The following is a 25,834-nucleotide window of genomic DNA, read 5'->3' as shown; positions in this document are numbered from 1 at the left end:
TTCGCTTAACCTATCCAAATCTCCTTGCAGCCTCTCTGAGTCCTCTACACTAATCTTAGTGTCATCTGCAAATTTTGTTGCACTACACTCTGTCCCCTCTTCTAGGTCATCTATGTATATTGTAAACAGTTGTGGTCCTAGCACTGATCCCTGTGGCACACCACTAACCACTGATTTCCAACCGGAAAAGGACCCATTTATCCCGACTCTCTGCTTTCTGTTCGCCAGCCAATTCTCTATCCATGCTAATACATTTCCTCTGACTCCGCGTACCTTTATCTTCTGCAGTAACCTTTTGTGTGGCACCTTATCGAATGCCTTTTGGAAATCTAAATACACCACATCCATCGGTACACCTCTATCCACCATGCTCGTTATATCCTCAAAGAATTCCAGTAAGTTAGTTAAACATGATTTCCCCTTCATGAATCCATGCTGCGTCTGCTTGATTGCACTATTCCTATCCAGATGTCCCACTATTTCTTCCTTAATGATAGTTTCAAGCATTTTCCCCACTACAGATGTTAAACTAACCGGCCTATAGTTATCTGCCTTTTGTCTGCCCCCTTTTTTAAACAGAGGCGTTACATTAGCTGCTTTCCAATCCGCTAGTACCTCCCCAGAGTCCAGAGAATTTTGGTACATTATAACGAATGCATCTGCTATAACTTCCGCCATCTCTTTTAATACCCTGGGATGCATTTCATCAGGACCAGGGGACTTGTCTACCTTGAGTCCCATTAGCCTGTCCAGCATCAGCCCCCCTAGTGATAGTGATTGTCTCAAGGTCCTCCCTTCCCACATTCCTGTGACCTGCAAATTTTGGCGTGGTTTTTGTGTCTTCCACTGTGAAGACGGAAGCAAAATAATTGTTTACGGTCTCAGCCATTTCCACATTTCCCATTATTAAATCTCCCTTTTCATCTTCTAAGGGACCAACATTTACTATAGTCACTCTTTTCCATTTTATATATCTGTAAAAGCTTTTACGATCTGTTTTTATGTTTTGCGCAAGTTTACCTTCGTAATCTATCTTCCCTTTCTTTATTGCTTTTTTAATCATTCTTTGCTGTTGCTTAAAATTTTCCCAATCCTCTAGTTTCCCACTAAACTTGGCCACCTTATACGCATTGGTCTTTGATTTGATACTTTCCTTTATTTCCTTGGTTATCCACGGCTGGTTATCCCTTCTCTTGCCGCCCTTCTTTTTCACTGGAATATATTTTTGTTGCGCACTATGAAAGAGCTCCTTAAAAGTCCTCCACTGTTCCTCAATTGTGCCACCGTTTAGTCCTTGTTTCCAGTCTACTTTAGCCAACTCTGCCCTCATCCCACTGTAGTCCCCTTTGTTTAAGCATAGTATGCTCATTTCTGACACAACTTCCTCATCCTCAATCTGTATTACAAATTCAACCATATTGTGATCACTCATTCCGAAAGGATCTTTTACTAGGAGATCGTTTATTTTTCCTGTCTCATTACACAGGACCAGATCTAAGATGGCTTGCTCCCTTGTAGGTTCTGTTACATACTGTTCTAAGAAACAATCCCGTATACATTCTATGAATTCCTCCTCCAGGCCACCCTGTGCGATTTGATTTGACCAATCGATATGTAGGTTAAAATCCCCCATGACTACTGCCGTTCTTTTTTCACATGTCTCCATTATTCCCTTGATTATTGCCCGCCCCACCGTGAAGTTATTATTTGGGGGCCTATAAACTATGCCGACCAGTGACTTTTTCCCCTTACTATCTCTAATCTCCACCCACAATGATTCAACATTTTGATCATTAGAGCCAATATCATCCCTCACAACTGCCCTGATATCATCTTTTATTAACAGAGCTACCCCCACCTTCTTTCCCTTCTTGTCTATCTTTCTGAATCGTCAGATACCCCTGTATGTTTAATTCCCAGTCTTGGCCACCCTGCAACCATGTTTCTGTAATGGCCACCAAATCATACCCATTTGTAATGATTTGTGCCGTCAACTCATTTACTTTATTTCGAATGCTGCGTGCATTTAGGTAGAGTGTTTTCATCCTAGTTTTTAAACCATAATTTTTAGTTTTGACGAGGGACAAGTGTGGAACTGTGCTGTCCAACAGGGGGAGGGGGGGAGAATATTTCAGTCTGCCGGTTTAAAGTAACAACAATAAATCACATTTCAGTGGCTTAAATGTCTCCCTTGTGTCTCGGGGACCACAATTGGACACAGTACGGAAGCTATGGTCTCAGCAGAACATCACGCACTTTCAGCATCACGCACTTTCACTTGCTTTAGCGTCATAGTTCAGCATTCTTCAGCTTTGTTCACTGGGTACTTTGTAGAAATTGGTTGGGCATTTTGAGCATTAAATCAACTAGAACCCATAAATCTCTTTAAATTCATCTGGAGCTATCTTAGCACACTTATTTTGGATCAGGTCGGTGATTGGCGCGTGGGCAGACACAGCAGGAGCGACGAGGTCGGGGCGAAGGGGCGGTAAGAGACTGTGGAGGGACGTGATCGGGGACCAGGAGAGGCCTGAGTTCGGGGACAGGGGCCCAGGGACAGCACGGGGCCAGCCCACACTGCAATATAAAAAGGGAGGGAGAGAGAAAGTGGGTCATTATAGAACGGTTAGCCTGACATCAGTGGTGGGGAAAATGTTGGAATCATTTATTAAGGATGAAATAGCAGCGCATTTGGAAAGCAGTGACAGGATCGTTCCAAGTCAGCGTGGATTTATGAAAGGGAAATCATGCTTGACAAATCTGATGGAATTTTTTGAGGATGTAACTAGTAGAGTGGACAAGGCAGAACCAGTGGATGTGGTGTATTTGGACTTTCAAAAGGATTTTGACAAGGTCCCATTGGTGTGCAAAATCAAAGCACATGGTATTGGGGGTAATATACTGATGTGGATAGAGAACTGGTTGGCAGACAGGAAGCAGAGAGTCGGGATAAACAGGTCCTTTTCAGAATGGCAGGCAGTGACTAGTGGAGTGCCGCAGGGCTCAGTGCTGGGACCCCAGCTCTTTACAATATACATTAATGATTTGGATGAAGGAATTGAGTGTAATATCTCCAAGTTTGCAGATGACACTAAACTGGGTGGTGGTGTGAGCTGTGAGGAGGACGCTAAGAGGCTGCAGGGTGACTTGGACAAGTTAGGTGAGTGGGCAAATGCATGGCAGATGCAGTATAATGTGGATAAATGTGAGGTTATCCATTTTGGGGGCAAAAACACGAAGGCAGAATATTATCTGAATGGCGGCAGATTAGGAAAAAGGGAGGTGCAACGAGACCTGGGTGTCATGGTTCATCAGTCATTGAAAGTTGGCATACAGGTACAGCAGGTGGTGAAGAAGGCAAATGGTATGTTGGCCTTCATAGCTCGGGGATTTGAGTATCGGAGCAGGGAGGTCTTACTGCAGTTCTACAGGGCCTTGGTGAGGCCTCACCTGGAATATTTTGTACAGTTTTGGTCTCCTAATCTGAAGAAGGACGTTCTTGCTATTGAGGGAGTGCAGCGAAGATTCACCAGACTGATTCCCGGGATGGCAGGACTAACATATGAGGAGTGACTGGATCAACTGGGCCTTTATACATTGGAGTTTAGAAGGATGAGAGAGGATCTCATAGAAACATACAAGATTCTGACGGGACGGATCGGGACAGGTTAGATGTGGGTAGATTGTTCCCGATGTTGGGGAAATCTAGAACCAGGGGATACAGTCTTAGGTAGGCCATTTAGGACTGAGATGAGGAGAAACTTCTTCACTCAGAGAGTTTTTAACCTGTGGAATACTCTGCCGCAGAGAGTTGTTGATGCCAGTTCATTGGATATAGTCAAGAGGGAGTTAGATATGGCCCTTATGGCTAAAGGGATCAAGAGGTAGGGAAAGAAAACAGGAAAGGGGTACTGAGGGAATGATCAGCCATGATCTTATCGAATGGTGGTGCAGGCTCGAAGGGCCGAATGGCCTACTCCTGCACCTATTTTCTATGTTTCTATGTTTCTATGTGTGCGCAATACGAGAACCACAATCCCTGTCACAGGTGGGACAGATAGTTGTTGAAGGAAAGGGTGGGTGGGCTGCCTGTACTTGGTTTCTGCATGCTCTCGGCGATGAGACGCGAGGTGCTCAGCGCCCTCCCGGATGCACTTCCTCCCAGGTGTCAGTGGCGATGTTGCATTTTATCAAGGAGGTTTTGAGGTTGCCCTTGAAACTATTGTGTCTGTGAGCACTCTAGTAATGACTCCACGAGATAAGGTATTGTACTTGAACTGTGGTGACCTTAGTCCATTTATTACAGCTCCTGAGTGAGGGTACAGCATGGTGAGCTCCATTTTATACCTGGTTACCTGTCGTGTACAGTGCAACATCGCCACCGACACCTGGGAATCCCTGGCCAAAGACTGCCCTAAGTGGAGGAAGTGCATCCGGGAGGGCGCTGAGGGAATGTGGTTCGGAGCGGATGGGGCGTGCGCCAAAAACTGGGAAGAGCGTATCGCCAAAGTGAAGCAAAAACTGGGATGGTGGAAGCTGCGCTTCCTCTCCATGGCAGGAAAGAACCTGGTCATCAGGAGTGAGGTGCTCTCGGGGTTGCTGCACGTAGCACAGGTCTGGCCCATCTCTCGCTCCTGTGCTGCGGCAGTCACCCGAGCCATCTTCCACTTTGTCTGGAGATCCAAAATGGACCGTGTCCGCAGAGACAAAATGTACAAATCTCTGGACAGTGGAGGAAAGGATGTTCCGAACGTGGCCCTCATCCTGATGGCCACCTTTGTGTGCGGCTACATCAAGCTGTGCACAGACCCCCGGTACGCAAACACCAAGTGTCACTACGTGCTGAGGTTCTACCTGTCCCCGGTGTTGCGAAGGATGGGCCTGGCCACGCTGCCGCGAAACGCCCCCACCAGCTGGACCATGCCTGTCCACCTGTCCTTCGTGGAAAAGTTTTTCACAAAGAAACCCTTTGACCACAAAGCCATAAAACAGTGGTCAGCACGTAAGGTCCTGGACACCCTACGAAAGCAGGAGAGGGTGGACCCTGTCGGGTGGTTCCCTGAGCAGACTGTCGAACTCGTTTGGCAGAACGTCTCATCCCCAGAGCTTTCACACAAGCACCAAGATGTAGCTCGGTTGGCGGTGAGGAGGGTCCTACCCGTCAGAGCGTTCATGCACAGCCGACGTCTCAGCAACACGGCACGGTGCCCCCGAGTTGGCTGCGGGGCGGACGAGACTGTCACCCATCTCCTTCAGGATTGCGCCTTTGCAAGGCAGGTCTGGAAAGAGATGCAGTGGTTGCTGTCGAGGTTCATCCCGAGCAGCTCCGTAACACAGGACTCTGTGCTCTACGGGCTGTTCCCAGGGACACACACCGAGACAGACATCACCTGCTGCTGGAGGGCCATCAACTCGGTCAAAGACGCTCTTTGGTCTTGCCAACACTTGCTGGTCTTCCAGAGCAAGGAGATGTCCACGTCTGCGTGTTGCAGACTGGCGCAATACAAGATCCAGGACTACGTGCTGAGGGACGCACTGAAAATTGGTGCAGTCGCCGCAAAGGCACGGTGGGGAAGGGCCACAGTTTAAAGCCCTTCTGCCACGGTAAACCCGGGGGCAGGAATCAGTACAAAACTCCCCTCGGGCTGTACTTGTAATTTCTTTTTTGTGTACATGGAGCACCATGATCAGTAAACACCTATGTAGTGCCATGTACAATGCAAGGTCTGTTTCATAATGCACGTTGAAAAGAAAAATGTAAATGTACCGTCACCCATTCCGTGTACTGTATAGTGACACATGTAATGTCATTTGTTGAATGTACCACAATGTATCCCGTATTGTATCGAATTATACTTGAACTGAAAAGCAAGGAAATGTATCGAACGGAACTGCCGTCAGCACCCAAATGTAGTGTATGGGATTGCTGACGGCAGCTAAATGTACTGAACTGCTTTTGAATGTACTGTACAAATTTTTATATGAATAAAGTATATTTTGAAATAAAAAAAAACTTTCTCTCTAACTCAGAGGCCATTCTTGTCATCCCCTATTTAAACCTTTTTTTAAAATGTGTTCACAGGATGTGGGTGTTGCTGGCAAGCCCTGCATTTATTGTCCATCCCTAATTGCCCTTGAACAACAGAGTGAATAATGAATACCTGGGAATGATTGAAGGCAGAAATATCATCCTTTCACTCCTGGGTGTCCTCAATTACTTTATTGATGGAATTGTGAATGCATAGGGGGGCCGTTCAGCCCATCGTGCCTGTGCCAGCTCTTAGAAAGAGCGATCTCATTAGTTCCACTCACCTGCTCTTTCCCCACAGCCCTGCTAACCTTTCCTTTTGAAGTATTCACTTTGAAATTTATTCTTGAATCTGCTTCCATCTCCCTTTCAGACAATGCATTCCAGGTCAGACCCACACACTTGTCACAAAAGACACTCTCCTCATTTTGCCCCTGGATTTTTTGCCAATTTTTTTAAATCACTGGAACTGGTCAGAGAACCAATTTTAAGACACACTATGATAAAAGCTATTTCAGTGTTTAACAAACAGACCCCATTCATTCCCGTGAGGACTTTCCCGATCACCAGCTGTAACATCAGCAGAGAATCGACGGTGACCCTGGAGAAATGATGTAGAGAGGGTGTATTTCGCTTCTCTGGGCTTTCTGTGGATTTTCTGCCAAAGTGTCATGATTAGGAGAACCCCCTGGACTCCTTGACAGAAGCATTTTCGGTGTTTTAAATGGTCAATCTCTGCAAATGCTTGTGTCTTTAAATTTAGGAAAAGTGAGTGGTCCCAGAATCTGTTGACAGCTGATGTGTGCACAAATCAGAAGGCCGTGGGTCCAAGCCCAACTCCAGAGACTTTTGCACAGTGCAGTACTGAGGGAGCGCCGCACTGTCAGAGGGGCAGTACTGAGGGAGCGCCGCACTGTCGGAGGGGCAGTACTGAGGGAGTGCCGCATTGTCGGAGGGGCAGTACTGAGGGAGTGCCGCACTGTCGGAGGGCCAGTATTGAGGGAGCGCCGCACTGTCGGAGGGCCAGTATTGAGGGAGCGCCGCACTGTCGGAGGGGCAATACTGAGGGAGCGCCGCACTGTCGGAGGGCCAGTACTGAGGGAGCGCCGCACTGTCGGAGGGGCAGTACTGAGGGAGCGCCGCACTGTCGGAGGGGCAGTACTGAGGAAGTGCCGCACTGTCGGAGGGGCAGTACTGAGGGAGCGCCGCACTGTCGGAGGGACAGTACTGAGGAAGCGCCGCACTGTCGGAGGGGCAGTACTGAGGGAGCGCCACACTGTCGGAGGTGCTGTCTTTCGAACGAGACGTTAAACCGAGGCCCCGTTTGCTCTCTCAGGTGGATGTAAAAGATCCCATGGCACTATTTCGAAGAAGAGCAGGGGAGTTCTCCCCAGTGACCAGGCCAAAAAATTGTTGCTCACCCAAAGTCACTAACACAGATTATCCAGTCATTATCACGCTGCTGTTTGTGGGGGCTTGCTGTGCACACATTGGCTGCTGCAGATTTTACATTACAACAGTTTTTCGAAGCATTTCATTGGCCATAAAGTGCTTTGGTGTGCCCTGAGGTAGTGAAAGTGCTATATAAATACAAGTTGGCCTTTATTGCAAAGGGGATGGAGTATAAAAGCAGGGAAGTCTTGCTACAGTTATACAGGGTATTGGTGAGGCCACACCTGGAATACTGCATGCAGTTTTGGATTCTATATTTACGAAAGGATATACTTGCTTTGGAGGCAGTTGAGAGAAAGTTCACTCGGTTGATTCCGGGGATGAGGGGGTTGACTTATGAGGAAAGGTTGAGTAGGTTGGGCCTCTACTCATTGGAGTTCAGAGGAATGAGAGGTGATCTTATCGAAACGTATAAGATTATGAGGGGGCTTGACAAGGTGGATGCAGAGAGGATGTTTCCACTGATTGGGGAGACTAGAACTAGGGGGCATAATCCTGGAATAAGGGCCCGCCCATTTAGTACATCTGTGGAATTCACTGCCTCAGAGAGCTGTGGAAGCCAGGTCATTGAATGGATTTAAGACAGAAATAGACAATTTCTTAACCGATAAGAGGATAAGGGGTTATGGGGAGCGGGCAGGGAAGTGGACCTGAGTACATGATCGGATCAGGCATGATCATATTAAATGGCGGAGCAGGCTCGAGGGGCCGTATGGCCTACTCCTGCTCCTATTTCTTACGTTCTTATGTTCTTTCTTTTCCCTAGTGGCAGCATTTGTTCATCTGCAGTTTATTAAAGGCAGGAACAGCAGCAATGGAACACGGGCTGCCTATGGACACCGAGCGGCAGTTCTCCCTTTCAGATCCAGGTTGGCTTGCAGTGGGTCACCAACATTTACTGTTTTGATAACAAGACATTAAAGGAGCATGTAGCAAAAAGCAGAGAATGTTGGGCGAGTCAGTCAGCATCTGTTCTCTGTCCACAAATGAGGAGTGCTTCAGGCACTCTGTGTTTCTGTTTCAGATTTCCAGCAGTTGCTTTGTTATTTGAATGTATGAATATGATGTTTGTCAATAGATGATGCAATTCTGTCCACTCAATGTAACTTTATGTAACCTTGTCTTTAATTTCCATTTGTTTCAGGCACTGAGTGCAGTCACGAATACAGAGGATGCCTGCATTTAATATTGGCCGTAACCGCACCACAAGAATAGCACTCAATTTAAGTTACTGTCTTCAAAGGGTTAAACTGTACATAGAATTTGACACAATCTAATAAACTACGTTTAGAAGTAGCTCTGACTCCAATTTCAGTTAGTCTGGTGGTGCAGGCTAGAAGGGTCAAATGGCCTACTCCTGCACCTATTTTCTATGTTTCTATGTTTCTAAAACACCAGTGGGCTGGAATTTCCCTGCACAATGGACAGTCACCAGTCATCAAAAAATAAAATAACAGTATCATGTTAACCGAGCAGTGCTATGAGGCTTTTTCACTTCTCTCCCCACCAGTACTATGGCTGTAGTGCTACAGATATGTGGAAGGGTGAGTTGTCGTACCTGTACTACAGATATCTATCTATCTATATATATATATATATATACAAGGGTAACCTGTATTGCTGTAGTTATATAGAAGGGTAACCTATAGTACTACAAATATGTAGAAAGGTCACCTGTAGTATAACAGGCATGCAGAAAGTAGACCTGTAGTGATACAGGTATAGGAAATGGTCATCTGCAGTGTGACAGTTATACAGAAGGGCAACCCATCGCTTCTCGGCCTTTTGGCTAAGATCAAGTGTAGTATCTGTTCTTATCAGCTTAAGTTGGGGGCACACGCCCACCTCCATGGCACGAACCTGGTATTGCAGTACTTCCAGGAACGGTGCAGTGGCTCTAGGCCTTTTGGCTAAGAGCATTGGCGCAGAGTGATCCTTGAATGGGCCCAAGGTGACCTCTGGCGTTTGTAATCTGACAAGATGATCTGACAAAGAATTGGAAAGATTGGCAACGAATAAATTTTTTTAAAAAATAATTTAAAAAAATAAATAAAAAATAATTTTTTTTAAAAAAAAATAAAAAAATCTGTTCTTATCAGTTTAATATCCCCTATGGGGACCTGATATTAAATTGTTTTTTGGAACAGGGAGCTGGAACAGGGTCTTGCCCGGTCCACTCCATGCACCGACCTGGTATTGCAGTGTTTCCAGGAACGGTGCAGCTTCCCCTCTCGGCCTTTTGGCTAAGATCAAGTGTAAATTGCGCAAAGTGATCTTTGGCGCTAGAGTTGATCTGACAAGAATTGACACCAAAAAAAAAAAAAACCTGTACAGGCTGAGAAGCCTGTAGTGCTATCGGTATGCAGAAAGTTAACCTGTATAGGTATAGGGTGCCCAATGGTGCCATCGGAATGTAGAAGGTTACCTGTAGAATGACAAGCATTTGGAAGGGTGACCTGCAGTGCTCCAGGAATACAGAAGGGTGACCTTTGGTGCTATTGGTATGTAGATGGTTAATCGGTACCATTGCGGGTATGTAGATGGTTAATCAGTACCATTACGGGTATGTAGATGGTTAATCGGTACCATTGCAGGTATGTAGATGGTTAATCGGTACCATTGCGGGTATGTAGATGGTTAATCGGTCCCATTACGGGTATGTAGATGGTTAATCGGTCCCATTACGGGTATGTAGATGGTTAATCGGTACCATTGCGGGTATGTAGATGGTTAATCTGTAGTGGCACTGGTTTTTCAGAAAGTTGACCGACAGGTATTCAGAGGGGTGAACGATTGTACTACAGGAATGTAGAAGGTAACTTGTTCTACAGGTATTTTGAAGGGTAACCTGCAATGCTACAGGTTTAGGGAAGGGTAACCTTTGGTACTACAGGTGTGTAGATGGTAACCTCTGGCATTGTAGAAGGTAATCCCTGTACTACAGTTTTTAATAGAGTGTTCTGTAGTGCTTCAGCTATACAGAAGGTTGCCCTGTTGTTCTACAGGTAGTTAGAAGGGTTGTGACCTGTTGCATTACAGCTTTTACAGAAGGGTAACTTGCAGTGCTACAGGAATGTAGAAATATGACTTGTAGTGCTACAGGTATATACAATGGTAACCTGTAGTTCTACAGACATTTAGATGGGTGCCCTGTCGTGCTGCAAGTATACAGAATTGTGAGCTGTACTGTTGGTCCAGTTAAGCTTCTGGCCAATGGTGCCTGGCACTTGTGTGGTGCGAATGTTACTTGTCACTTATCAGCCCAAGCCTGAATGTCATCCAGGTCTTGCTGCATGTGGGCACGGACTGCTTCATTATCTGAGGAGTTGCAAATAGAGCTGAACACTGCAATCATCAGCGAACATCCCCACTTCTGACCTTATGAAGGAGGGAAGATCATTGATGAAGCAGCTGAAGATGGTTGGGCCTAGGACACTGCCCTGAGGAACTCCTGCAGCGATGTCCTGGGGCTGTTTGACCTCCAACCACCACAACCATCTTCCTTTGTACTAGGTACGACTCCAGCCAGTGGAGAGTTTTTCACCTGATTCCCATTGACTTCAGTTTTACTAGGGCTCCTTGATGCCACACTCAGTCAAATGCTGCCTTGATGTCAAGGGCAGTCACTCCCACCTCACCTCTGGAATTCAGCTCTTTTGTCCATATTTGGACCAAGGCTGTAATGAGGTCTAGAGCCGAGTGGTCCTGGCGGAACCCAAACTGGGCATCGGTGAGCAGGTTATTGGTGAGTGAGTGCTGCTTGATAGCACTGTTGACGACACCTTCCATCACTTTGCTGATGATTGAGAGCAGACTGATGGGGCGGTAATTGGCCGGATTGGATTTGTCCTGCTTTTTATGGACAGAACATACCTGGGCAGCTTTCCTCTGTTCATACTGACCGTTCCGGATTTGAGCAGCTTCATACAGGCATCCAGATTGGTCCCAAATGCCGATATCTTGGGTCCCGATGCATCCCTCAGCTCATCGCAGTAACACTTAATGTGAAAGAGACATGAAATGGCTGGTCCCCCTCATGGAGTGGATAGCCAGGGCTGTGAGTTATATTTTATGCAGATTTGGAAACGTACGCATTGAGAGGAGAGCTCAGGGAATACTCCACACACTATGGTCCCTCTCTGGATGGGCACTAAGTAACCATTAGCCTAATTTGCTCATAATTTTATTAACATTTGGTAAAACGAACTCCTATCTAGATCAATAAAATTGGAACAGAAAGTGGAATGTTTCAAAAGACTATGGGGCTAATTGTAACTCTGGGGAATAGTGTAACATGGGTGATATTGGATCTGTTAAGTATGGAAGAACTCCACAAGACTGCATACTGTGAGCTAAAACTGATGTGACATTAGTCTCTTTAATACAACTCCAGAGTGCCCAAACAGCATGGCAGACAACCTTTTATACTCCCTTGCATGAGGTGTGCAGGTGACCCTTGCCCTCCAACAGTTGCACCCTCTGTTGGCAAGTCTTACACAGTTACAATGTTTACATACATAACATCACTCCCCCACCCCCCCTCCCCCAAAGTCTTTGATACACATTATTTACAAGTTGAGGCGATCCGGGGCCTTACGCTCCCTGGTTGATCGTCTGAGTTCAAACTCTGGCATGGGTGAGTTGGTCGGACCATTGCTGCACTGCGGAGCGGCTGGTCTGACAGGACTGTTGGGAACGGTGGGTTCATCCTCTTGATTAACAGTGAGGTCGATTGCTGGTTGGGTGTGTGTTGGTGGATCGATGATGGTGATGTCCTCTTCAGGTTGTTCCTGGTTGTCGGTGAACCGCAGTTTGGTCTGATTCAAATGCTTTCTGCGCGTTTATCCATTCAATAGTTTGACTGTAAACACTCTATTCCCCTCCTTGGCCAAGACAGTGCCAGCGACCTATTGAGGACCATGACCGTAATTCAGGACAAACACAGGGTCGTTAACATCAATGTCACGCGATACAGCCGCACGATCGTGGTACATGTTTTGCCGGTGATGCCGGGTTTCCACATGATCATTTAGATCCGGGTGGACTAGAGAGAGCCTGGCTTTGAGTGCTCTCTTCATTGTGGGGTCGCATCCAGTAACTGAGCAGAACCCGGGATAAGCGGGTCTGCAAGGAGCCTTCCATTACACATTTCAAGCTCTGTTTGATAGTTTGGACTGCCCATTCCGCTTGATCGTTGGATGTGGGCTTAAACGGGGCAGACCTGACATGCTTGATGCCATTGCGGGTCATAAACTCGTTGAATTCCGAGTTGGTGACAAGGACATCGGGCAAGCCATGGGTGCCGAACATGGCCCGGGGGCTTCCAATGGTGGCAGTGGATGTGCTAAATGACATGATTACGCATTCAATCCATTTAGAGTAAACGTCCACTACAACTAAAAACATCTTTCTGAGAAAGGGGCCAGCAAAATCTACGTGGATCCTGGACCACGGTTTGGAGGGCCATGACCATAGACTCAATGGAGCCTCCCTTGGTGCATTGCTCAATTGTGAGCACGTGTTGCACTGGTGTACCATCTTGGGAAGAGTGATCATAGCATTGTAGAATTTCAAAGTCAGTTTTAGGGTGAGAAACTTGGGTCTGAAACTAGTGTGCTGAACTTAAATGAAGGCTAACGTGGACTGGGGAAATAGATTAAAGAGAAAGGCAGTGGAAAAGCAGTGGCAGACATTTAGGGATATATTTCATAACTCTCAGCAAAGATATATTCCAATGAAAAAGAAAGACTTAAGAGAAGGAAGTAAAGGATGGTATCAAATTGAAAACAAAGGCATACAATGTTGTGAAGATTAATGGTAGGTCAGAGGATTGGGAGATTTTTTAGAAACCAGCAAAGGCTGACTAAAAAAATAATAGAAAGAAGATAGATTATGAGAGTAAACTAGCAAAAAATATCAAAACAGACAGTAAGAGCATCTACGGGTGTATAAAAAGGAAGAGAGTCGCTAAAGTAAATGTTGGTTCATCAGAGGATGAGACTGGAGAATTAATAATGGCAAACAGGGAAATGGCAGCGACTTTGAACAAATATTTTGTGTCGGTCTTCATGGTAGAAGACACTATAAGCTTCCCAATATTAATAGATATTCAAGGGACTATTGGATGGTGGGGGGAACTTAAAACAATCACTATCACTAGAGAAAAAGTATCTGGCAAACTAATGGGACTAAAGGTGGACAAATCCCCTGGACCTGATGGCCTGCATCCTAGGGTCTTAAAAGAAGTGGCTGCAGAGATAGTGGATGCATTGGTTGTAATCTACCAAAATTCCCTGGATTCTGGAGAGGTCCCAGCAGATTGGAAAACTGCTAAGGTAATGCCCCTACTCAAGAAAGGAGGGAGACAGAAAGCAGGAAACTATAGAGCAGTTGGGCTATCATTGGGAAAATGTTGGAGTCCATTATTAAGGAAGTAGTAGTAGGACATTTAGAAAATTGTAATAAAATCAAGAAAGTCAGCATGGTTTTATGAAAAATTGTTTTGACAAATTTGCTAGAGTTCTTTATGGATGTAACGAGCAGGGTGGATAAGAGGGAACAGTAGATGTAGTGCATTTGGAGTTCCAAAAGTCATTCAATAAGGTGCCACATAAAAGCTCAAGATAAGAGCTCACGGGGTTGGGGTTAAAATACATAGAGAGAGGATTGGCTAACTAACAGAAAACAGAGAGTAGAAATAAATGGGTTATCTTCAGGTTGGCAAACTGTAACTAGTGGGGTGCCGCAGGGATCAGTGCTGGGTCCTCAACTATTTACAATCTATATTAATGACTTGGATGAAGGGACCGAGTGTATTATCGCCAAATTTGCTGATGATATAAAGATTGGTGGGAAAGCTAGATGTGAAGAGGACACAAAACATCTTCAAAGGGATATAGATAGGTTAAGAGAGTGGGCAAAATTTTGGCAGATGGAGTATACTGTGGGAAAATATGAGGTTGTCCACTTAGGTAGGACGAAAAAAAAGCAAATGATTATTTAAATCTAGAGAGACTACAAAATGCCGTAGTACAGAGATCTGGGGGTCCTTGTACAGTGAACACAAAAAGTATGCAGATACAGCAAGCAATTAGGAAGACACATGGAATGTTGGCCTTTATTGCAAGGGTGATGGAATATAAAAGTAGAGAAGTCTTGCTACAATATACTGGGCGTTGATGGGACCACACCTGGAGTACTGTGTACAGTTTTGATCTCCGTATTTAAGGAGGGATATACTTGCATTGGAGGCAGTTCAGAGAAGGTTCACTAAGTTGATTCCTGAGATGAAGGAGTTGCCTTATGAAGAAAGATAGACTTCCTGTTTGTGTCCCACACGCTCAAGGTCAGATCCACCGACGTCACGCCGGTGTTCTTCTCTGACCACTGCCTCCTACTGGCCGACTGTCGCCCACAGGAAAACCAGAAAGTTGGCAGGGGGATATGGAAGCTCAACATGAAACTGTTGACCCCGGAAAACGTTGAGGAACTCAAGAGGGATTACAAAGGTTGGAGAACCGTAAAACCCCTCTGTGATTCCCCGATGTACTGGTGGGAAACAATCAAGACAAACATCAAGAGGTTCTTCATCCTCAAAGGTGTTCAGGAGGCGAGAGGGAGACAGAGGGAATTATCCCAACTCCAGGAGAGCATGCAAAACCTGCTCCTGCTGCAGTCGATGGGGGTCGATGTCGCGGAGGAACTCCAAGAGGTGAAGGGCCAGCAAGCCTCACTCTTTGCCTCAGAGTCCTCCAAAATCATCTTCCGCTCCAGAGTCCGCTCCGTCGAGCAGGATGAGACGTGTTCGCGTTTCTTCTTCCAAAAGGTACACAGAGGGAGCTCTGTGATCAGCAGCCTAAAGGAAGAAGATGGTTCTGTGACATCTTCACAGCCCGACATGCAGAGGATCAGCAAATCCTTCTATGCCAGGCTGTACGACGTCAAGCCCACAGACCGCGCAGCCGCCCAGTCTTTCCTGTCATCTATCTCAGAGGTCTTAGACGACAGCGAGCGGGAGAGTCTGGACCACCTGCTTACTCTGGACGATATGACAAAGGCCATGCTGTCCTTCGAGACGAGTAAAACTCCCGGAAGCGACGGCTTACCGATCGAGTTGTACTCGGCTCTGTGGGACTGGATAGGCCCAGACCTGCTGGAAATGTACGGGGGTATGCTTCTGGCTGTCAGTATGCCAGAATCGATGAGGAAAGGCATCATCACCCTCATCTACAAGCAGAAGGGGGAGAGGGCGGAAATCAAAAACTGGCGACCCATTTCGCTGCTCAATGTGGACTACAAGATCCTGTCAAAGGTCATGGCCAACAGGGTCAAGTCTGCTCTGGAGCTGGTGATTCACCCGGACCAGACCTGCGCTGTCCCCGGCAGGAAGATCTCTGATAGCCTGGCGCTACTCAGGGATACGATCGCCTACGTGCGGGACAGGAGGGTGGACACCTGCTTAATCAGCTTAGACCAGGAGAAGGTCTTTGACAGGATATCGCACACGTACCTGATGGATGTGCTCTCCAAGATGGGGTTTGGGGAGGGTATCTGTCATGTATCTCACACTACTGTACATAACTGTATCTCACCATGCTATACATGACTGTAACCAGATATGACCTGTAACCACAAGCTTACCTTACCACCAGGGGTGCACTTGCAGGAGACACTGGATATACCTGTTCCACACAGGTATATATAGACAGGTCTCAGGCAAGTGTGCCATTTGAGAGCTGTAATAGAGGTGCAGGTCCTGAGTGATCTTGACTTCAGCATGTGCCTCGTGTGAGTCTGTACTGCAGGGACAGGACTTTATAGTATCCGCAATTGGATCCAACTGCTCTACACAGACACCAGTAGCACAGTTCTAATCAACGGGTGGGAAACTGAAAGCTTTCCGACCAGGTCTGGAATCAGGCAAGGCTGTCCCCTCTCCTCTGTCTTGTTTGTGTGCTATATCGAGCCCTTTGCTGAGTCCATTAGGAAGGATGTGGGCATTAGAGGGGTGACGATCCCAGGCAGCGGAGGCGCTCAGGTCAAGACCTCCCTGTATATGGACGACGTCACCATCTTTTGCTCGGATCCGCAGTCGGTCCGCAGATTGCTCACAATCTGTGACCAGTTTGATCTGGCCTCGGGACCAAAGGTCAATCGCAGCAAGAGCGAGGCCATGCTCTTTGGCCACTGGGCCGACCGATCCTTTATTCCCTTCACCGTTAAGCCAGATTACCTGAAGGTGTTGGGAATATGGTTCGGAGCGGACGGGGCGTGTGCCAAAAACTGGGAAGAGTGTATCGCCAAAGTGAAGCAAAAACTGGGATGGTGGAAGCTGCGCTTCCTCTCCATGGCAGGAAAGAACCTGGTCATCAGGAGTGAGGTGCTCTCGGGGTTGCTGCACGTGGCACAGGTCTGGCCCATCTCACACTCCTGTGCCGCGGCAGTCACCCGGGCCGTCTTCCACTTTGTCTGGAGGTCCAAAATGGACCGTGTCCGCAGAGACACAATGTACAAATCTCTGGACAGTGGAGGAAAGGATGTTCCGAACGTGGCCCTCATCCTGATGGCCACCTTTGTGTGCGGCTGCATCAAGCTGTGCACAGACCCCCAGTACGCAAACACCAAGTGTCACTACGTGCTGAGGTTCTACCTGTCCCCGGTGTTGCGAAGGATGGGTCTGGCCACGCTGCCGCGAAACGCCCCCACCAGCTGGACCATGCCTGTCCACCTGTCCTTCGTGGAAAAGTTTTTCACAAAAAAACCCTTTGATCACAAAGCCATAAAACAGTGGTCAGCACGTAAGGTCCTGGATGCCCTACGAAAGAAGGAGAGGGTGGACCCTGTCGGGTGGTTCCCTGAGCAGACTGTCGAACTCGTTTGGCAGAACGTCTCATCCCCAGAGCTTACACACAAGCACCAAGACGTAGCTTGTTTGGCGGTGAGGAGGGCCCTACCCGTCAGAGCGTTCATGCACAGCCGGGGTTTCAGAGACACGGCACGGTGCCCCCGGGCCGGCTGCGGGGCGGACGAGACTGTCACCCACCTCCTTTGGGACTGCGCCTTTACAAGGCAGGTCTGGAAAGAGATGCAGTTGTTGCTGTCGAGGTTCATCCCGAGCAGCTCCGTAACACAGGACTCTGTGCTCTACGGGCTGTTCCCAGGGACACACACCGAGACTGACATCACCTGCTGCTGGAGGGCCATCAACTCGATGAAAGACGCACCAGAGCAAGGAGATGTCCACGTCTGCGTGTTGCAGTCTGGCGCAATCCAAGATCCAGGACTACGTGCTGAGGGACGCACTTAAAATTGGTGCAGTTGCCGCAAAGGCACGGTGGGGAAGGGCCACAGTTTAAAGCCCTTCTGCCACGGTAAACCCGGGGGGCAGGAATCTGTACAAACCCCCCTCGGGCTGTACTTGTAAACTCTTTGTATACATAGAGCACCATGATCTGCAAACACCTATGCAGTGCCATGTATAATGCAAGTTCTGTTTAGTAATGTATGTTGCAAAGAAATGTAAATGTACCCTCACCCATTCTGTGTCCCGTATAGTGCCACTAGTAAATATGATGACTGTATTACAATGTATACTGGATTGTACTGAAATGTACCTTGAAATGTAAAGTAAAGAAATGTATTGAACGGAACTGCAGTCAGCATCCAAATGTAATGTATGGAATTGCTGACCGCATCCAAATGTACTGAACTGCTTTCGAATGTATTGTGCAAATTTTTATATGAATAAATTATATTTTGAAATATTTTTTTTTTAATTGAACAGGTTGGGCCTGTACTCATTGGAGTTTAGAAGAATGAGAGGTGATCTTATTGAAACGTATAAGATTCTGAGGGGGCTGAACAGGGTAGATGCAGAGAGGATGTTTCCCCTCGTGGGGGAATCTAGAACTAGGGGTCATAGTTTCAGAATAAGAGGTCGCCCATTTAAGACGAAGATGAGAAGATATTTTTTTTCTCAGAGGGTCATAAATCTGTGGAATTCTCGACTCCAGAGAGCTGTGGCGGCTGGGTCATTGAATATATTCAAGGCTGAGATCGACAGATTCTTGAACTATAGGGGAGTCAAGAGTTATGGGGAACAGGCAGGAAAGTGGAGTTGAGGCCAAATTCAGATCAGCCATGATCTTATTGAACGGCGGAGCAGGCTCGAGGGGCTCTTATTTCTTATGTGCTTAAATGCACCATTCCAACAGTAACTGCACTTCAAAACCACTACATTGGCGTTGGGATGTCCTGGGCTCAACAAAGGCCCTGTATAAAGTCACACTTTCTTTATTTCTAATGTCCCTTCTAAACTCTGCCATGCCTCTGTAACCTGAATTTCCTGTCTCTATTCACAGGTGCATTTTGGCTGCTGATCCAACCTATGTCCATGACTTCAATCTCCCTTTTTCTTTCTCTTCCTATTACCCCTCTGTCCTTCTCCCCTGTTTCTTCTCCTAGCTGTCACCCAGCCATACCTTCTTTCATTTCTCCCCTCGCCCGATACCGGACATCAAACCATGGCTACTCGACAACCTACCAAATCTCCTGCCTCTGTCCTAGCCTCAAGTCCCCCGGATATGGCCACAGCTTCCCTCTGTGCCTCTCAGCATTTTCTGAAGGACCCATTGCGGCTCTTGATGCTGCTTCCTTGCGAGCAGAAACTTTGACTGCCCCACACACATTCTCGCTGACCTCCCAGCGCTGACATCACAATGAATATTGAGGCGCACTTGGCCTGTAGCGATGCTGATGTCACAATGACTCGATACTGCGTCGTGTTGTTGACACCTCGTGCTTTATGGTTGGGTAATGGGCTTGTCGTTGGGGTTAGGGGTTAATGTTTGGAGTTAGAATCATAAAATTTTACAGCACAGAAGGAGGCCATTCAGCCCATTTTGCCTCTGCTGGCTCTTTAAAAGAGCTCTCCAATTTCACCCCACACCTTAGGTTTTTTTTCCCCTCCTAACCCTGCAATGGGTTGGAGTTAGGGCTGGGGCTAGGAGCTGGAGTAAAGGTAGACAGTTGGGGCTAGTTCATTGGGGGTTATTGGGGGTTAAGGGTTGGAGTTAGGGTTAGGAACTGGAGTTAGGTTATAATGTTAGGGTTAGTCGTTGACATGAGGGTTATGGGTTGGTACAAGGTTTAGAAACCATTAGTGGTGATGTCAGTGTCATTAGATGCCTCCAGAATGCAGTGTTGTGAGTTTTCATCCCACATAAACGGCCATGGAGTCAGTGTATGTCCAGCATTACAACAGCAGCAGGACCTTATTCCCAGTGACTGGCCCAGGTTACTCAAGCTGCCTCTTTAGTAGATGAGCAGAGGTAATGGGTGGCCATCTTTGTACAGCAACAGAGGGCGGGTGGGCCTCATGGTCCCAGTGACCCGGAGCGAAAATCATTGCCTCAATGATTTTATTCTCACTCTGCACATGGACTTTCTCATCTCCTCTCCTGAAGTTGCTGTTCGATGTAAACCAACCTCACAGTTCCTTAGGCCTGCCCACAGGCTTAAATTTGTCTTGTAAAAGTCCAAAATTCGATTAAAGTTCGTAGTTTCTTCCATAAGCATTTTAGGATTTCAAACTTTCCGGTAGATAGTCCCAAATTAAATTTCCTTTCGAATGAGCCTAAACACAGCGGGGGTTTCTTGTGAATTTTGCTCTCTGCAGTCCCCCCTGTTGACACTCCACTCTCCTGAGTGTCAATCAAGGTAAGCAAAATTCCTGTTCCTGAGAGTCAACCTTCCCTGCATTTATACTAGCTAAACATTAACGTGCATCCCCTGTTGAAATGCAATGCAATTTACAGGCGAATACAATCATTACAATTCGGTTACAGCATAGAGGGGGTACGATGCCCCTCTATTACTCGGTTTTCACAGTAAAATAACGGTATACAGTCAACGACAACCTTAAGTTCAGTAAAATTAAAGGTACATAGTCAAACACATTTTAAGTAACACCCTTACAACACTCGATATTTTACGGTTTACAGCAGGTAAAATTAAACACAAATTAAACATGGTAGTATGGTGTCACCCCTCCCTGCGTGATTCCCAAGTTTGGCCAAGGAGCGTACAGCACCCTTTGGTGCCTGACCTGACGGCCTCTGCGTTTCACTCGGCAAGTGAGACACCATAAGTAAAGAATAATCGCGAGTTGACAAATAACTAAAGTGTGGGAAGTGATTCGGATCCAGACTGGGACCTCTGTATTTCTGAAAAGGCGGAATGGTGATCTCAAGAATCTTTTTCCCTATCTGTTCTCTGTTCGGTTTTCTGTTCTAGAGTATAGAAGTGTTTTTGTGAGATAATTACAGCTTTTAGCAGAGCGGTAAGATGTTTGGGTAGAGGGGGAATTACATAGCCAAAATGTACAACATAATCCTGCAGGTTTGTAATGTTTTCTCTCACAGTGAGGTAGACAGTGGAGGGTTCAGGAATGGGGACAATCCGTTCCTGGGCCACTTGAACTGATGCCTCAAGTTTGAAGCAAAAACTGCTGTCACTGAGCGGACACCAGAAGTGTCCATGCTGGTAGTGGGGCGACTGGTGGTGACACAATATGTCCCACCCCCTATGTATGCTACCTGTGGAGGGACAAGGTCTTGTGTCATTACATCCACGGTGCAGTTAATAGGCTGTGCGCCAGCAGCTTTAAACCCACACTGTGACTTTGAATGGGCACTCAAGTACTGGGGACACAGTATTACGTGTGCATCCCGGCCCCAGCACCCGGAGAGGTCAGTACCCGTTACAGCGTGCTCCCACTTTATGACATAGGGTGGGACCACTGCGAATCGAATGTGTGCACCTCCCTGAATAACTCCAATGTTTTCCACCCTGTATACCAGTGCGGGTCGGGCTGTCCCACCCATGACCGGCATCCTTAGTACTATCCCCATGATGGTGTGGTTAGATTTCCCACAGTCTACTGGGACAGGGTAGGCTTCAGAGGCTAGGCGGAGCTGGCAGGGGCTTCGTGACTTGCTGTACGGATGGAGGGCTGCAAGGTGCTTGTTCCTGATCCAAGAGGGGACTACACCTTGTTTTAAATCCTCCAGGTTGTTGCGGCCCTCGCCCAACAACCGTGCCCCATATAGTACGCACACCTCGTTCTGTGCAGCCTGGTCCGAAGCGTTTCTATCCTCCCGTATGAGTGCATTCACTGTCTGTGCATGTTTTTCCAGCTCAGCCACTATTTCTTTTAAATGGACAGTCATAGCCTGGTCCTCGTGTAGCTCTGAGCCGACTACGGTGTTCTCCTGTTTCAGGATTTTTCTCACTTGGTTCTTTAATCTTTAAACCGTTTATCTGTGTTTGCAATGCTATGTTATCGAAGCTATTTATTACAGAGGATCCTGTATTGTAGGCAGTGAAAACGTTGTTTATGATTCCTCTTCTAGGTCTCCCCGAGCCCATGGTGTCCCTAGCGTTTAGGGTGTATAGGTCTGCTTTATCTACATTTCCAAAGTCTAACTCGTAAAATTTCTTGAACATGTCTCTAAGTAGGGCCTGGTATAGCAGCTCTGTTTCCTTCAGACACCATGCAGGTAAGTGTACCTCGGTAAGGTTTAATATTACTGAAGCTACTGCATAATGTACCCCCTGATATAACACCTTTTCGGTCAGTCCCAATACTAATCCGTTCCCAGGTCCCTTGGTGGTGGTAGGACACCTTTCTATTACTGTGCGTATTGGCGGGGTTGTGGGCAGGGGTTTCTTAATGTGTGCTCTTAGTTCGGTGGCGTTAATTGGGAGTGGGGAGTGTGGGACCGAGCACCCATGTAGGCTAGAATCCCACCCCATTCCTTCCTTCAACTTGCCATTGCCTGGCGAAGGCGATCGATATGCCTGCGGGACAAATACTCTCTGATCCCCACATGCAAACATAAATTCCTTGTTCGGATTCCCACCATTTGTCCCAACACACTTTTACTCCTCCCCGTGTCCCCGTGATGGTGCGGTACATATCATTACCGAGTCTTTCCCAGTCCGATTCCTGGTCCCATGCATCCTTGCTGAGTTTTCTGAGCCAACACCATCTTCCCAGGGGACTGTTCCCTTTGCAAGTCAAACACACACCCTTTCCCTCTTTAACACTGACTCGGGAGCGATGATCCGTATCCGGGGGCATGGAACTGAGGCCTCCCCGTAGGTAAACCCTTCCTGGCTGGAGTAGTGGGTAGAATTAGATCCCAGCCACCCTGGCCACCTTCCCTCGTGGGCGTAAACGGCGAGTTCTTCCACGTCTCGGGGGCCACCCCCGGCGGTTACGATCGGTGCTCTCCCTCCTGAACACCCGTAAATGAGGGATTCTTCCACGTCTCCTCGGTCGCTGCTGCTCATCCTTATCAGGGCGAGCGGGAACAGGATCCTTCTCATGCTGCTCTCTTTCCTGTAGGAGCACATAAAACAGATTGTCTGGCCCTGAGAAAGCTCTCTGGCTTGACAAAGGTGACCCAGTTCCAATTTGGGCTCGTAGTCTTTAATTGACTGGCTGGTTTTTTTTTGCCAATTCTTGTCAGATCAACTCTAGCGCCAAAGATCACTTTGCGCAATTTACACTTGATCTTAGCCAAAAGGCCGAGAGGGGAAGCTGTACCGTTCCTGGATACACTGCAATACCAGGTCGGTGCATGGAGTGGACCGGGCAAGACCCTGGTCCATCTCCCTGTTCCAAAAATTAATTTAATATTTGGTCCCCAGATAGGGGACGTATCAGATATTAAACTGATAAGAACAGAGTTTTTTTTAATTTCAAAATATACTTTATTCATTAAAAAAATCTGTACAGTACATTCAATGGCATTTCAGTACATTTCGCTGCGGTCAGCAATCCCATACAATACATCTGGGTGCTGACGGCAGTTCCGTTCGTTACATTTCTTGTTTTTCAGTTCAAGTGCGATTCGGTCCAATAAACGGGATACATTGTGGTACATTCACACAAATTACGTTTCATGTGTTACAATCCAGTGCCCGGAATGGGTGACGGTACATTTACATTTTTCTTTTCAAACATGCATTTCGTAACACACCTTGCATTGTACATGGCACGACATTGGTGTTTACAGATTTGGTGCTCCATGTACACAAAAAGTAAATTACAAACACAGCCCGAGGGGGGTTTGTACAGATTCCTGCCCCTGGGTTTACCGTGGCAGATAAGAACAGATACTACACTTGATCTTAGCCAAAAGGCCGAGTTTTTTTTTAAATGTCCAATTTCTTTCCAGATCAACTCTAACGCCAAAGATCACTTTGCGCCAATGTGTTTGATCTTAGGCCAAAAGGCCGAGAGGCGAAGTTGCACCGTTCCTGGAAATATTGCAATACCAGGTCGGTGCATCGAGTGGACGGGGCATGCCCCTGATCCAGCTCCCTGTCCAAAAATCAATTCAATATCATGTCCCCATAGGGGATATTAAACTGATAAGAACAGATACTACACTTGATCATAGCCAAAAGGCCAAGCCCGAGTTTTATTCAGTTCCTTGTGGACTGATGTCTGCTTTTAACTTTTATCTCACAGCCGTTTTGCTTGTTATCTCACCGGTGCTTCCCTTAACAGTTATACCGGTAGATTCTTCTTACTCCCGGGTATTACCCGGCATGTGCCTCTTTTAATAGCTGCAAAGGTAAATTCTTTTCCTAACCCCGGTAACTAATACATATATCACTATCATTACATATAATCTTACACAACTATAAATTACTCACTAAACATCCTTAAATTCACATCGCTATATATATACATCTGCCACCCGTCTCCAGGTGGCCAGGTTAATTCCTGCCTTTCTTTCTTCTTTTGCCTCTGTGTTTCCAGCGAGGTCGGTAATGGCCGGTCTGCACCGCCGGATCCGGAGTGTCCTGACCGGACGTGGGTTCGAGTCCCACACTATCGGGGGAACGTCCCCTCCGGTGCTGCAGCACACCGCTCCTTTGGGGGTGGCTGCCTGGTTCGTTTCTTCCCCTGGGGGCTCTGCCTGGTCGAGGGCTACGGGCCGGGGACTCTCACTTGGTGGCTGGTCCACTGCTATCTCTTCTGGGGGTCCCTTGTTTCCCGAGGCTACCGGCTGGGGGTCTCTGACATTAGGTGCCCTTTTGCAGCTGGTCCCTCTCCCGGGGCTGAACCATTTAAATTGGGGCACTGGTGACCACGGTGTCTTTGGTCGTGGTGTGCGGGGAGTCCTTCTTTAAGGCTCCGGCTGCTGGGGGTGCGATCGAGTCCCAAATGATTGGGGGGACAGCTCCTCCAGTAACACAGTCCACCGCCCCTCTAGGTGCAGTCTGTGGGTCTGACATGTCCCCTGTGGGATTTCCACAGTCGGGAGCCGTTGGCTGGGGGTCCCTGTCCTTAGTGCGGTTTAGTTTTTGGCTGTCCCTTGCGTTTAGCTGCTGCCCCTGGGTTGAACAGTTTGCACTGATTTATGTGGAACCACTTTGTTCGGTGGGGCAATTTTATGGCATAGACCATGGGGCTTGCCTTGTCGACAATGTGGTACGGTCCCATGTACAGTGCCTCAAAGACCCCTACTCTAGCGTAGTTCCTTACCATGACCTGGTCCCTTACCTCCCACTCATGGTGTTTACGGGTTCTAGCAGCAGTTGGTTGCTCCAATGCAGTTTTCCCATGTTGTTAGCAGCCTGCCAGTGAATCTGTTTAAGATGTTCAAACAGATTCCTGACAAAGCTGTCCCGGCTCGCTTCCCTAAGCTGACCTTCCGTGAGTACCGGGGCTAATACATGGGTGGGGGTTCGCATGGCTCTGCCGGTCAAGAGCTCGTACGGGGAGTACCCCGTGCTCTTTGACTGGCTGGCCCGGATCCCCATGAGGACCAGTGGTAGGACCTCTACCCACCCTTTGGGTGAGTCCACTGTCTCCTTATGCAGCCTTTCTTTTATAGTGCGGTTTAAACGCTCCACAGGCCCGGACTCTACCACAGAAAGTTGTTGAGGCCAATTCACTAAATATATTCAAAAAGGAGTTAGATGTAGTCCTTACTACTAGGGAGATCAAGGGGTATGGCGAGAAAGCAGGAATGGGGTACTGAAGTTGCATGTTCAGCCATGAACTCATTGAATGGCGGTGCAGGCTCGAAGGGCCGAATGGCCTACGCCTGCACCTATTTTCTATGTTTCTATGTTTCTATGTCTGCAGGTTGTGGGCGACATGCCATTTTCCTTTGATGCCGAGCACCTTAAGGGTCTCCTGCATCACCTGCCCAGTGAAGTGGCTCCCACATATTATGGTAGTCCCCATCGGGAGAACAGTTCTCTGACCAGGATCCTAGCTGTTCCCAGGGCAGTGGCTGTTCGGCATGGGAAGGCTTCCACCCATTTGCT

The 25,834-nt window shown here is 47.4% G+C and overlaps 5 pseudogenes; 2 read left to right on the top strand and 3 right to left on the bottom strand.

The window, feature by feature from the left end:
- Window positions 1-9,249: 9,249 nt before the first annotated feature.
- LOC139241208 (U2 spliceosomal RNA) lies at window positions 9,250-9,377 on the top strand (annotated as a pseudogene).
- A 159-nt stretch (window positions 9,378-9,536) lies between these two features.
- Window positions 9,537-9,707, top strand: LOC139241207 (U2 spliceosomal RNA; annotated as a pseudogene).
- A 13,372-nt stretch (window positions 9,708-23,079) lies between these two features.
- LOC139241206 (U2 spliceosomal RNA) lies at window positions 23,080-23,254 on the bottom strand (annotated as a pseudogene).
- A 308-nt stretch (window positions 23,255-23,562) lies between these two features.
- Window positions 23,563-23,698, bottom strand: LOC139241209 (U2 spliceosomal RNA; annotated as a pseudogene).
- A 92-nt stretch (window positions 23,699-23,790) lies between these two features.
- Window positions 23,791-23,970, bottom strand: LOC139241213 (U2 spliceosomal RNA; annotated as a pseudogene).
- Between the last annotated feature and the right edge of the window lie 1,864 nt (window positions 23,971-25,834).

Source organism: Pristiophorus japonicus (assembly GCF_044704955.1).
Source record: "Pristiophorus japonicus isolate sPriJap1 chromosome 24 unlocalized genomic scaffold, sPriJap1.hap1 SUPER_24_unloc_1, whole genome shotgun sequence".
In the NCBI taxonomy this organism is placed as follows: Eukaryota; Metazoa; Chordata; class Chondrichthyes; family Pristiophoridae; genus Pristiophorus; species Pristiophorus japonicus.
The sequence above is the reverse complement of the archived record's forward strand: the minus strand, read 5'-3'. Positions and strand labels throughout refer to the sequence as shown.